Source organism: Triturus cristatus, chromosome 10 (assembly GCF_964204655.1).
Source record: "Triturus cristatus chromosome 10, aTriCri1.1, whole genome shotgun sequence".
NCBI classification, from domain to species: domain Eukaryota; kingdom Metazoa; phylum Chordata; class Amphibia; order Caudata; family Salamandridae; genus Triturus; species Triturus cristatus.
In genome coordinates, this window is record NC_140593.1 from 393,339,909 (window position 1) to 393,354,460 (window position 14,552).

At 42.7% G+C, this 14,552-nt stretch overlaps 1 protein-coding gene across 3 annotated transcripts in view; it reads left to right on the top strand.

Annotated features, from left to right (window-relative positions):
• The window catches only part of OSBPL3 (oxysterol binding protein like 3), an 812,031-nt gene that overhangs the window by 704,378 nt on the left and 93,101 nt on the right, over nt 1–14,552 (top strand). The gene's annotated exons all lie outside the window — the stretch shown is intronic.

Below are 14,552 nucleotides of genomic sequence, written 5' to 3' on the forward strand. Positions count from 1 at the left end.
ACAGGTAGATGCTCAGCAAAACATTTATAGCTATCCATGAACACACAAAAATCAACATACACAAGGCACAGTGGCTTGCAGACCATTAGCCATACATCCACACACACACACACAAAAATGACAAAATACACCTTTGAGCACACATGACGTCTAAAATACACCCATTCGTGCATGTACATAACTGGTATTTAGCAACTGGTATTTACAGTACAAAAGGTGCGATAAAGCAGGTTATACTATGCAAATTACGTGCATGCGTAGTGCATTTTTGTTCAGTTTGCAAATCTGTCAGATACGCCTTTAGACATTTCTAGTACAAAGGTAAAAACGGTGCATTTAAAGTTATAGGAACTGAAGTTATCCAAGGTAATGCATCATTGGAGAAGTGTCAATCAATCAATCCGTGTTTTGTAAAGCGCACTACTCACCCGATAGGGTCTCAAGGCGCTGGGGGGCGGTGTAGCTCTGTTGGTGTCATTCCAAGAGCCAGGTCTTGAGGTTTTTCCTGAATCGGTCCAGTGTCAGGCTTTGCCTGAGGTGGAGGGGGGGCTCGTTCCATGTCTTGGCTGCAAGGTAGGAGAAGGACCTCCCAGTGCAGGACAGGTTTATATCAAGAATTCTTGTTCAGTCTTATTCTGTAACCCTCGCACGGTGCAAGCATCACTCCATGCGAGTGTTACAGAATAAGACTGAACAAGAATTCTAGATCTAAACCTGTCCTGCTGCCTGGGAATGGCACTGATGCACCTGTCCTGTTCAAAATACCGCGCTCACAGTGCTGTTCCTCTGGCCACTCTCCAGGGTTCTCATCTTGGACGCGGGGTGTGGTTTTCCTTATATTACCTCTAAAAATGACACAATAAGGGGAGATTTTAAAGAACACTACAAATTTTGCTGTAATATTTTAAATAATTATTTTTATTATACATTTTTAACTATTTGGTATAATTTGTGGGAAAACGTGTATTTTAAAGAAGCACAAATGGTATTTGAAAAGCATTTACAGCCAATTACATCGATGAAAAATGAATGGAACAGGAATGCAACAACATGAATATGCGTATGCACGCTGCTTGGGAGAATAGTGCGGCAAATGCTGCTTTCAGCAACTATTGGTAATAATTGAAAGGGTAATCGTAAACATAGTAACACATAGGTAAAACTAAGAGTATAGAGACATTGTGCATACAATTGCATGGCCTCACAGTCAGTTAGACCTGCATGAACTGTATGTGGCTCTTGAGGGACCTTGATGGACTCACATCCACTAGTGAAAAGAACAAGAACTAGCTAGGCAGCTCTCCAGCCAAAACTTCCGAGCTTTGAGCCTATTGATTTATTTTGTACAGCGGAATTCAGGTGATGGGAAGGTCACGCATTTTTTAATACCCAGCCTTATTTCTTTAGACTTTGACACTGTACAAAAGAGAGAATGGCAGGGAAAGAAGGAAAAAGATGGAGAAAAGTGACAAATGAATAAGGGAGGTATGAAATAGAACTTGCTGGAGTAGTAAAGAGACGTGAAGTGTAGGGTGATGGAAGAAAATGTCATAAAGTGGGCATCATAACTAGGAAACCTTTGATACTTGGCAACAGGTCATCAAGTAGTGCTGGTGGTATGCTCCCTTGCATTTATTTATTTTTATAACAAACTAAGCACTGCTTGGACCCCAAGCCACTGACTGTGAGTGACGGCGACATATTTTCGTTCCGGACTCTCACCCAGTACTGCTCCTTATCTCGGTCTCTGGTTGCCTGCAGAGTGCTAAAAAATTGACTGGGCAAGTGACTGGCAGTGCAGTTTAAATGAGGAAAAATGCTCAACCACAATGGAAAGAAGAGTTCCTTTTCTCTTCCACACGCAGCTCTCTTTGCCTTGTTGAAAACCTCTCCCCTTCCGCCCTTTCAGCATATGCATGTGGTCTTCTCCAAGACTGGAATCTATAAAGGTGTGTTCTTGGAACCCAGTTTGGCTGAGGCAGGGGTTGTGGCTATTTTGCACTGGGATGAGCAGTTATTGCATGCAGAATTTGATTATCTGTCGTTGCACCTAAAGAATAAAGTTTAGGTGGTATTGCTCACAAGCAGCATTTGCCAGTGTCATGCCCTCTTGGCAAAGAATGCAAAAGAAACAATTGCTGGACGGAATGCTGGACAATGCAAACAATCACCCCCAGTCACAAGGATCTGGATTTAATCCATCATTATTTTGCTCACCACATCACCCTAGTTTGGACCCAGCCATATGCAAATCAGTCGTGACCCTCTTCCTTGTGGAAATAGTCCAGCCCGAACTGCCAAACCAGGTCCTCCCTGGACCATAAACAAGCATCCTGGGACCGTTTTCAGGTCATCACCCTTTATCAGCCAGGCAAGCTTGAATCCAGTGGTGTAGTGAGCACGGGACCCACGTCTGGGCATATCCTTCCAACTTAGGTTCCTAGGAGGCTTGTTTCCAGTCCACTGTTGAGGGCTGAAAGCCCAAAACCGGTCCTAGGATGCTTGTTTCCAGTCCAGGGAGGACCCTGCCCGGCAGTTCGCGCTGGACTGTTCCCATTGGGTGCAGGGTCAAGACTGATTTGGATATGGCTGGGTCCAAACTGGAATGACATGGTGAGCAACAAAAACTATGGATTAAGGCCCAGGTCTCTGTACTGGGGTGAATGTGCGACATTGTTCTACATTCTGTCCATCAATTGTTGTTTTTGCATTTGTCACCCCGAGTGGGACGGGTATGCCCAGACGTGGGTCCCGTGTTCCCCATGCCACTGGAGTCAAGCTATCCTGGCTGATGAGGGCTGAAAGCCCAAAACCGGTCCTAGGAAGCTTGTTTCCAGTCCAGGGAGGACCTGGCCTGGCAGTTCGGGCTGGACTGTTCCCATTGGGTGCAGGGTCAAGACTGATTTGGATATGGCTGGGTTCAAACTAGAATGGCATGGTGAGCAAAAAACGATGGATTAAGGCCTAGATCTCTGTACTGAGGTGAATGTATGACATTGTTCTACATTCTGTCCATCAATTGTTGTTTTTGCTCTTGGCAAAGAAGGCGGTTTAGTTGGGGCCTTAGATTTGCTTACTCCTTTGTGAATGCGCTGCATTCCCATGGTCTCTCAGTCTTTCTCCCTGGCCTAATTTTTGTGTCCACGCATAACTTTTTCTCTGTCCTTTGGTTCCCAATGTCAGTTACCTTGGGTAAGTTTCAGTACCTGTGTTAGTGACCCTCTGTCAGCCTCCAAATGTTGGTGGCAGTTACAATGTGGATCTGTCCAGTGTCCCCTATATTATCATTTTCCAAATGCCAGCATCCTCATATCAGTGGCTGTGTCCACGTGTTCCTATGCCAGTTTGTGTCCCAATGCCAATATCCGAATCTCAAATATTTTCCCATGGTCACTATTTCAATGTCAGTGTCCTTGTGTAAGTTAAACTGGGCCAGTGTAACAGGGTCACAGAATCTGTGGCTGTTTCCCACTCGCAATGGAGAACTTGCCAAGGTCCGTGCTAGTGCTGCCCCCCCCCCTTGACACTGCACTGGTCGTACATGAATACTGACGGGTACACGGATACAGGGATACAAACACTGGGACACTTGTATGGATAAACTGACATGGAAACACAGAGATATCTATACAGACCTGAAACACCAGCACTCGCACACATCCCACAGAACCGTATCAGGAGGATGGGTGTCATCTTATATTGCTCCTAAAGCGTAGAACGCCTCCCACTGCACATCCGTCTCCTCCTCTCTTCTTGAATTTCACAAGAAGTTGAAGGCCAGACTTTCTATTTAACCAACCTACCATAGGCAGGGCAAGACACACCCACCTGCTCAGTGCCAAGATAGCCTTGCAGTTGATGGTGTGCTTTACAAATAGTGTCAGTTGTTGGTGCCCTTGTGACAGTGTCCTAGTGTCAATGTTTGTGACCTATGTGAATATTGCAGTGCCACGTTTATATTAACATCTTCATGTTAGAGTTGGTGGCCCCGTGTCATTGTTCTTGTGTGCATCTCCCAGTCAGTGTCTCCATGCCAGTATCCTTGTGTCAGCACCTCGCTGTCAGCCTTCACATCAGTACACTAGAGTTGCGTCTCCCTAGTCAGTGTCCCTGTGCCAGTGCCCCGTGCCATGTCACTGATCTGCTAATGCATTCTGGTGTGACCTTTTTAGTATCGGTATCCTTGCATCCCCCCATCCTAGAGAACCTGCCCAATGTAGTGTCTCTGCATCAGTGATCATGCTCTGTCACCATTCCACAGCCGCTGCTCCCTTGGCATTATTAATGCTTCTGTTTCGGTGTACCCTTTGCCAGTGTTGAGGTGCATGTGTCAATCTTATAATAAGAGTGCCCAGTTACCAGTGCCTATTTTTAAGGTTTCAACCCCTGAAAACCCAAGATAATGTCCACATGTCAGGGTTGGGGACCCTGTGGCAGTGTTGGTGCTCCTTTGTCAGTGCCCACGTTGGTGAACCTATGCTAGTTTGGGTTTCACTGGCTCACTGTGCTAGCCTTAGTGTCTCGCGAGATGTCATTGTTTGCGTGTGAGCTGCTTACCCCTTGCTTGCATGCTGACAATACTCCAAGATGACAAAAGTGCTAAACGAGCTAAAAATTTGTTTTGAAAAGCAATCTCGTGACCCGTCAGCCATGCCGTCTGCCCGTTGCATTTATGAGGGGCGTTACTAAGTGAGCGTGTTCACCCTGCCAGACCCTCTGGGGTTACAACACTCCTGTGTTGCAGATTTCTGTTGCTTTGAAATGGATCCTCCAGGGAAATGTGAAACACTCTGCATGGTTTTGCAGCATGCCTAGAGCTGCACTGTGGCAGAAAAGTAACACATTCTTGAACGTTATATATTTCAATGCATGTAGGGAGTTATCATTCCCATTTCCTCTAAATGCAGCAATGGACAAAGTATCCGACCCAGACCCAAGGGAAGGAACGTTGTGTTGTACATTTTTTTAAGATGCACAGCATCATGATTGATCATTGTACTTCATTGTGAATGTTACAGTGCTTAATTTGTAAAACAAAAGGTGCCGGGCCCAAGACTTTTCCTCAGTCACCCGTGGATGTGTTGCGTCGAATGTCGGGGGTGCCAAATACCAAGGTTGGATGGGCTTGATTAAAGCTTATGCTTTTTTAATCCATCAGGAGACACTGCCCGCTTTTTTTTATCTCACTCTTGCAGGCTCGTTTTCATCCCTGCTTTTTTACCTTTGTCACTCTTTTTCCGTCTTTCTCTTCATCTTTCTTTCCCTCTTTTTTATTTGTTTTCTCTTTTACTCTGGACTAAAGTCTGCTGAGAAAACGTAAGCGCCAGTCCCCAAAAATGAGCGCTGATGGACTCCACCTGCAGCCACCTACTCAAATTAAACACTGAAATCAGAAGACCCATTACTTTACTTACATTACGTGCCAGTTCCTTCCTGAATTTAGGGTCTCCTATGCATGTTATCGTTAGATTGTTAGTACCTCTGCACTTTATTGAAAGTAAGACTTTGCCCTTTTCATTTTGCAATTATTTCCTCTGGCTGCATTGCCAGATATACAGTTGTTCCTCGTCTCTTGTCTCCCTTGTACAATGGAATTTGTTCCTTTGTATTTGGCCCCTGATCCAAGGCAATATTCCTTCAGTGCAGTGTTAGTGACGCAGAGCAGCCCTGTGCTTGAGAACACCATAGATACTCCAGTAGATAGATAGTAGAGCACCATAGATACTCCAGTAGATAGATAGTAGAGTGATGGAGCAAGGTTTCACATCAAAAGAAACGTGCTCGTATGCAATCCTCTTGAATAACCTGTAATACTATAACCAACCTGTCCGTGAGTACTAAAATCGCATCACATTCAATATTATTGTATCTAGGGGACGCTTTCCTATGTGCTTCTCTTAATGAATAACCGGAGTGTATTAAAATGGCCGCTTAAACGTGGGAATTCTTTTGCGCATACGTCTACCACATCACGTCGTGTGACGTTCTTCTGTCGCTTGGGGGGAAACTTTGCAGCTGCACAGTAACTTCTAATATGGCTGCTTCAAAAGCAACACACTAATGTGCATGATGAGCTGAAACTAACTTATGCACGTACTACTAAGTTATTAATGCAAAAGATTTATTAAGTAAATGGGGTTAGAGTAGAAGTAAGTGGTATACAGTGAATTCATTTAATTTTGTATTCTAACATGTTTCTCTCTGACTTTATTAATAGTTCTCATTTGGGTCTTGGAGGGTGACTGATGTCCTCATCCTTTGTGGCAACCACGCATGCGACCTACATCTCTGCTCTCAAGTCAATGAAGCGATACCAAAGGGGATGATGGACGGAGCGTTTGAGCAAATCACTCACCCCCAGTCAACTGATCTGGGTTTAATCCATCATCATTCTTTAGCTCACTCCACCACCCCAGTTCAGACATGGCCATATGCAAATCAGTCTGACCCTGCGCCTCATGGGAACAGTCCAGCCCGAACTGCCAAGCCATGTCTTCCCTGGACCAGAAACAAGCATCCTGAGACCGGTTTCGGGTTCATAACCCTCATCAGCCAGGCTATCTTGAATCCCTTTGGTATCGCTCAAGTCAATGAAGTCATATGACGGACTGCCCAAACCCAGCAGGGACATGAGCAAGTAAAGTCCTGACCCTACGAGAGGAAGACCCAGCAACATTGTACCTGAAAATTATCGATCATAATACAAAATGCTTGTGGGTATTAAAATTAAAGGGCGGGGAATTAGACAATAGACTTAAGAAAAATATTGCACTTGGTATGGTGTGATGTCCTCTCCCCACTGTTTGGCCCAATCAAATTACGGGTGAACATGGAATTGAAACATTTGGAGGTGGATCATACACTTGAATTTGGTATAAAAAGAGGTAGGTATAGATAGTTAGACACACTTGATGCTATGCTGAGATGCTGCCCGATTTTGCTGCAATCTGACTGAAGAATCCAACACTAGGGAAAATCCGCAGAACATCCGAGGAGGCACATCTAGGGAAGGGTCCGGACGCACCCATACGGAGAGAGTAGAACCAGAGAGGGGTGTAACGCTGTCGTTGCACTAGAAGAGGTCACCTTTCCCTGTCCTGAATCCTAGACTCTCTGATGTCTGGGTCCTCACACCATTCTAGGTAAATATATCTTTAGGGTAAATGCTCCGTACTTGCTCTCTGTCCTTTCTCTCCTCAGGTGCTGTCATTGCTAGAAAGTATTAATGCAAACTGAATTATAAGCTAACTGTACTATATTCCTGATGGATATTTCTGGTCTATTCATGTGTATTTTGATTTGACTCACAAAATTATTAATTCAGATACATTTTTAAAACTCCCCCCGAGTCGGTGGTTCTTTAGAATAAAAATAAATGCATTATTGTCTTTCCTCCCTATTCTAATCTACTACTAGATCTTATCGAACGTCCATTTACTCAGGAGACAGGAATGGTAAGAATACTGGGGTAAAGGTTTCCTAGGGTAAAATAAAATTGATGACCAGTGGATATTTGCCAGCTCGTTGTGTGTATGAATGTATATGGGCCCAAAGGAGTGCTGTGTGTATGAATGTGTAGAGCTGGTAGACTCCGCTGCATCAAGAGCACCATAGATACTCCAGTCACCCTCCATTGAAAGTCTGTTGATGGGGGCTGTGGTGGTTTTTACCGCCCCAGCATCTGTCTCTCATACTACAGCTTTGTGGAGGGCTGGTGTTTGAGAGAGCCTTGGCTGTGGCCACAGATTAACTCCTTTGTGGTGCTCGCTTCTCCGTCTTGTGTTAAACAACTGCTCCATGAAGAAATGCCCGTATGTAGGTAAAGAGAAAAAAAAACATACGTTGACTGGCAGTTAAGACTGCTGTAATGAGGACTGGTGAACGTGTAAAAGACACAAAAAGCAGTGCCTGAAGCAGCTAATACACACTCTTCTAAATAGTTGAAACTCTCTCTGCAAGACCTACAAATGAAGCTTCCTCTATGTGACCCCAAAACTGCTGCTCCTAAAGGCTGGCAGTCTGACGCTGAGACGCCTCCCTGCTGTTCATCATCTTACTATGCATTATATTATGTTCGGTAAGTTTGCTAAACATCTACTTAACACATATTTAATTCCTTTGTTAAAAATTATAGATAAGTAAGAGCCGCTGTTAATTAACTCTTTGCTTGACAGTTGCTAGTTTTCTTAATGGTGCCATTAACGTTAGAAATGTTTAGATATAGTATTGTTGATTTTATCACTGTGCAATAATTTGATTGTTTTATCATAATTAACAGACTTAAAACAATTAGTAATATTTTTATAGTTGTTTGTATGTCTGTGAACTGTCATGAATTTAATTCTGAGAAGCCAGAAAATAGTTCATTTGCAATAATCACAGTCTTTATTAACATTTTTTGTACATTTATTCAGCACTGTTTTAGTATCTGCTGAAAGAGGAGTGGATCTGATGGCGAGGGTTTAGGTCTAGGTTTGATAATTTTCTCAGCATTATCAAGGCTGGTAAGATTCAAACGTGGACTATTTTGTATGATTGTGTGCATTTATTGTTCAATCTATATAATCTTACCAAAAAAAACGAATAAAGATTGATGTGCGTACTTTCTGTCTGCAAAAAATTGCTTTCATATGTCTGATTCTCAAACGTGTTTTGGGTCCCTGAGGAAAACTTGTAAAAAATATTTTTTCTGAGGGCAAAATCCCATTCCTGGTTCGCAGACTGGTGGGATTTTACATTTTGGAACTGAATTTGTTTAAATGGAAATTCCACTGCTACGATGAAGTTCTATGGAACCAAATTTAATATCTGGGCAGGTTTGTGGGTGTTCCTGAGGCCCCTACTCCATCAAAAGTGGATGAAACCCTCATGCTTGCAAGTATTTGGGTATTGATCCATCAACTTGTTATTTACCTCCAAAAAATAGTTGTGAATGTACTCTTGTCAAAGCATGAGTAAATTAGTTTTCTGGTTTGGAATTGTTAGGGTGTATCCTCAGAATGGATGAAGGAGCATGGGATGTGGTTTCAGTTTAGAAAATAGTTTTCAGTCACAGGAGCCATTTTGCGTCACATTTCCAATTGCATAAATGTACACTGATAATGCTTCTGGTTGCAGAAGTACCTACGCATTTGAGCAGTACTTGTGTCTGCTATTTTTACATATTTCCTGAGGGGCTCCAAAAATTATTTGTGAATTTCTAAAGACATGGATATTTGCTCCAAATTTAGAAGTACCTTTATGGGGACAAATTTACTTTGTGTTTTTGATCTATGTAAATCATGCCCTTGGCACCATAATGTCAATCCTTCTGGCTCACAAAAAAGGTAGCGTTAGCATTGCATTTCTGCCTGTGATCAATCACATTTGCTGAATGAGAAGTACAAATCCTGTAAATAAATACATTGTGTAAATTGTTGTTGCCAAGGCACAACTTGGGAAATCTCCTGTGAAGGAGTCTCATTATCATGACATTACTTGTATTGTGTTGTTGAATGTATAGCACTTCATGGCCCTATTATGGCGAAGCATATGCAAATTAGTAGCAGACCAGGTCCAGGGGGAGTGCTTGCTTGGAAGCATGTTGACTTGAAGTGTGGTGTATGTGGGTAGTCTTTTGTGTCTCCTGAGTGGTGCTCTTAGTTATTATTGTAGCTCGCTGTGCATAGGGTTGTAAGGACATGAAATTAAATTAAATGAAAAGGGTTCTTATGAAGCGCATGGCTACCCGGAGGCATCCCAGCGCTATAGCAGTAACCAAAGAGGGAGCATATCTCTTCAATAAAGATCTTGAATTACTATTTGCTCCAAAAAAAAACAAATTCCTATTCTCAAGTAATTGTACTAAAATCTAGTTTGTAGGCACCTAGATGTTCAAATGATCCTGGACATGGCTAGTTCTTCAGTTGTTGGTTTCTGATATACCCATGGTAGGGGTGCTGCTACCATGCTCTGACACAATATAATTATGTGTAAGAAATAGGTGTGTGCAGACAACACCCACTTCAAAAGGTGGAAAAAACCCTATTGTAGTGTTGCATGAGTGCTCAATGATGGAATCCTTGTGGCTCCTGATGGACTTCGTAGAACTGTGACGTAAGCGTTGGAGCATAGTGAAGTGAATGCAGGTTTAGAATGTTAAGTTCACAGTAACAAGCTGAAGAATAAAGACATGTTTTATTAAAGTCCATGTGTGGTGCAGTGAGAGAACCATGCTGGGGAGGATACTACAACTGGCAACAAGATAGGGGATGTGTGACCTGAAGATCAACAGGGCTCTGCCAGAGAGTTTGCAGTGGTCCTGCAAACTACTCATGCATACCATGTGTGCCTTCGTCATAGTGCAGAGTTGATGTTGGTGAATTTGGTTACAAAGCGCAGCCCCAGCCCGTGTGAAGCATTTGAAGATAACGAAAGATACACTGAGAAGTATACACAACAGGTCAAGAACCTGCTGGGAAGGCGTAAAAAGAGGTGTCACGCTACTACGCCACTTAAAGCTATACATCATACGGAGTGATAACGCTAAAGGCAGATGCTACCAGGTTTTGAAAGAGCAGCAAATAGTGACTGCAAATTGCAAGATAGCACTGCGAACAGAAGTGCTGCGTGGCAGAGATCAATCAGGTGTCAGACAGTACAAAGAGACGCCTAAAAGCAAAGCAAGTTGAATACAAGAAATGGTTATTTGCTTACCAGAACTGAGTAAAGAGATTCATCCTGCCACAGCACTGGGGGAAGTGACCCCAGAGGAAGCACCCGAGGTTGTGCCTGCAGAGCCATCCATAAACTAAGCGGCACACCACCAAAGCTGCCGAGTGGGGCTAAGAACAACTCCAGAGGTTTCTGAAAATCAGAAGTCGAGAGCTGTGATTGGAATCGTGAAAGTTGGCTTTTCCAATGGAGACCAAGAAAAAGGTCACGTTTCCTATAATTATCACGGATGACCCATAGGCCAGCACATCACAAGGCCTCAGATGGTTTGCATAAACAAGATAATCAAGCAGCGTCATAAGGCACACTACTCTCCACATCAGTAAGTTCCGTCAATGGTTACAATGTCGCCGTCTTCTTGAAACCACCACCACCATTTGATACTGCCAAAAAGCCATTTGATTATTTCATTGATACGAACCAAAAAGAAGCTAACAAGAAGATTATCAAATACCTTAATCTTGCTGGTGAAGGTGTAAAAGAAGTCCTTAAGAAAATGTGGTGAGCTGACAAAATTGCATACTGTCAAATAATCGCAGTCTTGAATCTCAAGTTCAGTCCAATGTCAAATATTGATTAGGAAAGATACATTTTCAGTCAAGAATGACAAAGTTGGTGAAGCTATCAACGAACTTGTTGAGAGACTAGATACGCTTATCAAAGTTCAATTAATTTAATGATGCTTCAGAGTGATTGACGGATGGCTGTCAGATTCATTCTGATGACGAATGCTGAGACAAACTTAGTCTGGAGCAAATTCTCATGGCCTCCAGAGCTGAAGGGTGTGCTGATTGACAATCTGCTGACATGCAGTCAGAGGTGCCCAGAGTGAGTGGGTCATGAACAAGATATGTAAGCCCAAGCACCAGGCTGAAGGGTATAGAGTGATGTCTCCATGGAGAAAGAAGTTGTGCTTCAGCTATGGATTTTCATTTCAACATGAAGGTAAATGTCTCACCATTAAGCAGATCTGCAAAGGCTATGGGAAGGAGAACCATTTTGTAACGATCTGCAAGGCGAAGGAAAAGTAAGTGCATTCCATAAGCGATGTTCAATGGACACCAGCTAAGTAAAGCGACAACACAAGCTGAGGCAAGTCGACACCAAGCAAAGGTGATGGTCTTCTAAATCGTCAAAAACTTCAGTTTTAATATCCAGTGAAAGTGAAGAAGTTAGCTGTGCCCTGTCAGTGTTTACCTCAGAGACACGTGCACATGTTGGACTGGCCGCATGTGAGGAAAAAACACAGGTCAAAGAAAGGATGACATGACAAAACACCAATGTCATTCAAACATTGTCTGAAAATCACACCTAAAGTCAACGGTTGCTCAATACCTTTTATTATCGACAGTGTAGCATTGATAAACATTATGCCCGAGGAGAAACGCAATTAACTATCTGCATTGCCTCAACTTACGCCATCCAAAACTAAAGTGTATACATGGGCTGTATCTACGCCATTAAAAAGTCAAGGTTCATTTGTAGCAACGAGGAAACACAGGAACACAAATGTTCAAGCACTCATTCATTTACTTCAAGGTACAGCATCAAGTGCCTGTTTGCTCAGCTTTAGCACAGCTGCTGAAATGGGACTGATATCAGTGAACCATGACATGAATGCTCATCATAATATAGTAAGTCAATTCCCTTAGTTGTTTCATGGGTTGGGAAAACTCAAGACTTGAAAGTATAATTACACATTAATGAGGATGTCCATCCTATTGCTCAAAGACACCGACTGATTGCATTTCCAACACAGGAAACCATTGAAAAAAGAATTTGAATCCTTAAACATGATATCATTGAGCGTTTCACTGGTCCAACCCCATGGGTTTCTTCCATTGTGGTAGTACCCAAAAAGGAAAGTAAAGGAGCTCTACGCATCTGCGTGGATATGTGTCGAGCGAACACGGCAGTTGAAAGAGAACGACATCCAGGTCCGCACATTGCTGACGTGATAACACAATTGAATGGTGTGAAAAAATTCTCTCGCCCTCATTTGAATAAAGGTTATCATCAGCTGGAACTAGAGGAGAATTGCAGGTACATTACATTTTCTACACATATTGGTCTGTTCCTATATAAAAGACTATGTTTCGGTGTGTCATCAGCTGCAGAGCATTTTCAAGATGTCATTCGACATATACAGCCTGACATGAATGCTTTCAATTATATTGATGACATATTAGTTTTCAGAGCTACATATAGGAACATAATAAAGCTCTCATGCAAGTGGATCATTTGCTCACTGATGCTGGTTTAACTTTGAATGCTGAGAAATGCGAGATCCATTAGACAAAGTTAAAATTCTTTGGCCATATCTTTTCTGATGGGGGTATGACACGCGATTCCGCTAAAGTGCAAGTGTTGTATACTGCCAGATCTCCACAAAATGTTTCCATGTTACGTTTATTCCTTGGCATAGCCAGCTACTGTTCGAGATATATACAAAACGTTGCCACTGTGAATGCTCCGTTAAGAGACCTGATGAAAAAGAATGTTTCATTTCATTGGTCACGTGAATGCAAACAAAGCTTCAAGAAAATTAAACATGCTATGTAGAACCACACTTGAAATGGCATACTTTGATCCAAAGTTTCATACTGAGGTTGTTGTTGATGCTAGCCACTTTGGGTTAGGCACAATCATTGCACAGCAGACACCCGAATGTTTGAAGACATATTGTGATCTATGCAATGAGAAGTTTGTCCCAAACTGAATGCACCGATTCACAACCTGAGAAAGACAGCTTAGCAGTGGTGTGGGTTTGTGAACATTTCCAGGTATTTTAGTATGGGAAGCCTTTCAGACTTGTGACAGATAAGCAAACACTGTTGACCATCATTGGCAATCCAAAGGCAATGATGCCTCCTTGTTCTGAACGTTGGAGTCTATGATTACAAGAATACAACTACACAATCTTCCATCATCCAGGAAAAATCAAAACCCTGCTGATTGTTTCTCAAGAGTTCCTCTGCAGTGCCCTGGGACCTCTTCCAAGTTGGCTGAAGCAGACATAGATTCCATTGTGAAATCAAGCACACCAGCTTTCATTTCGTGGAACAAATCAACATTGCCACGAGTCAAGATAGTGACATGTTAAAACTAAAAGACATTATTACACATCAATCTTGGTACCAGCACCCTTGACCTCTTACCTGAGACAGTGAGTACCAAAAGTTCAAAAATGTCTAAGATGTATTGTCCGTTACTCAGGAAGGCATTATCCTAAAAGGTTTGAGAATTGTTATTCCGGAGAGTCTGTGACAATAGATGATTGAAGTGGCCCATGAAGGACATTGTGGAATCGTGGCCGCAAAACAAGCGCTTAGAGACTGAGTCTGGTTTCCACATCGCGATGAGTGAGTTGAAAGAGAATTGAAGGCCTGTCATCTATGCAACTGCCTTTCATCGAAAACAACTCAACACACCTTAAACATGTCAGAGTTGCCAAAGCACATACGGGAAAGAATTGCTGTTGAGTTCTTCCATCCTTTTGACAACGGACATCACCTAATGATTGTTGATGAATATTCCTGTTTTCCATTGATAGAAGAGTCATTGAGAGGTTAGATGGCATCTTCATGACATGTGGTGTTTCTGTGATCTTAAAATCCGACAACGGCCCACCTTTCAACAGTAGAGAATTCAGAGACATTCTCAGTCATCTTAATGTGCAGCATTAGAAGAACACACCTCTTTGGCCACAGGTCAATGGCCTGGACGAGTGTTTCATGAGTACTCTTAAGAAAGCTGTTCAGTGTACAGTACTGGAAAAGCTCGACCTTAAAACTGTCTTGAATTCTACTGTTTGAGCTTACTGTTCGACCACAGTTAAA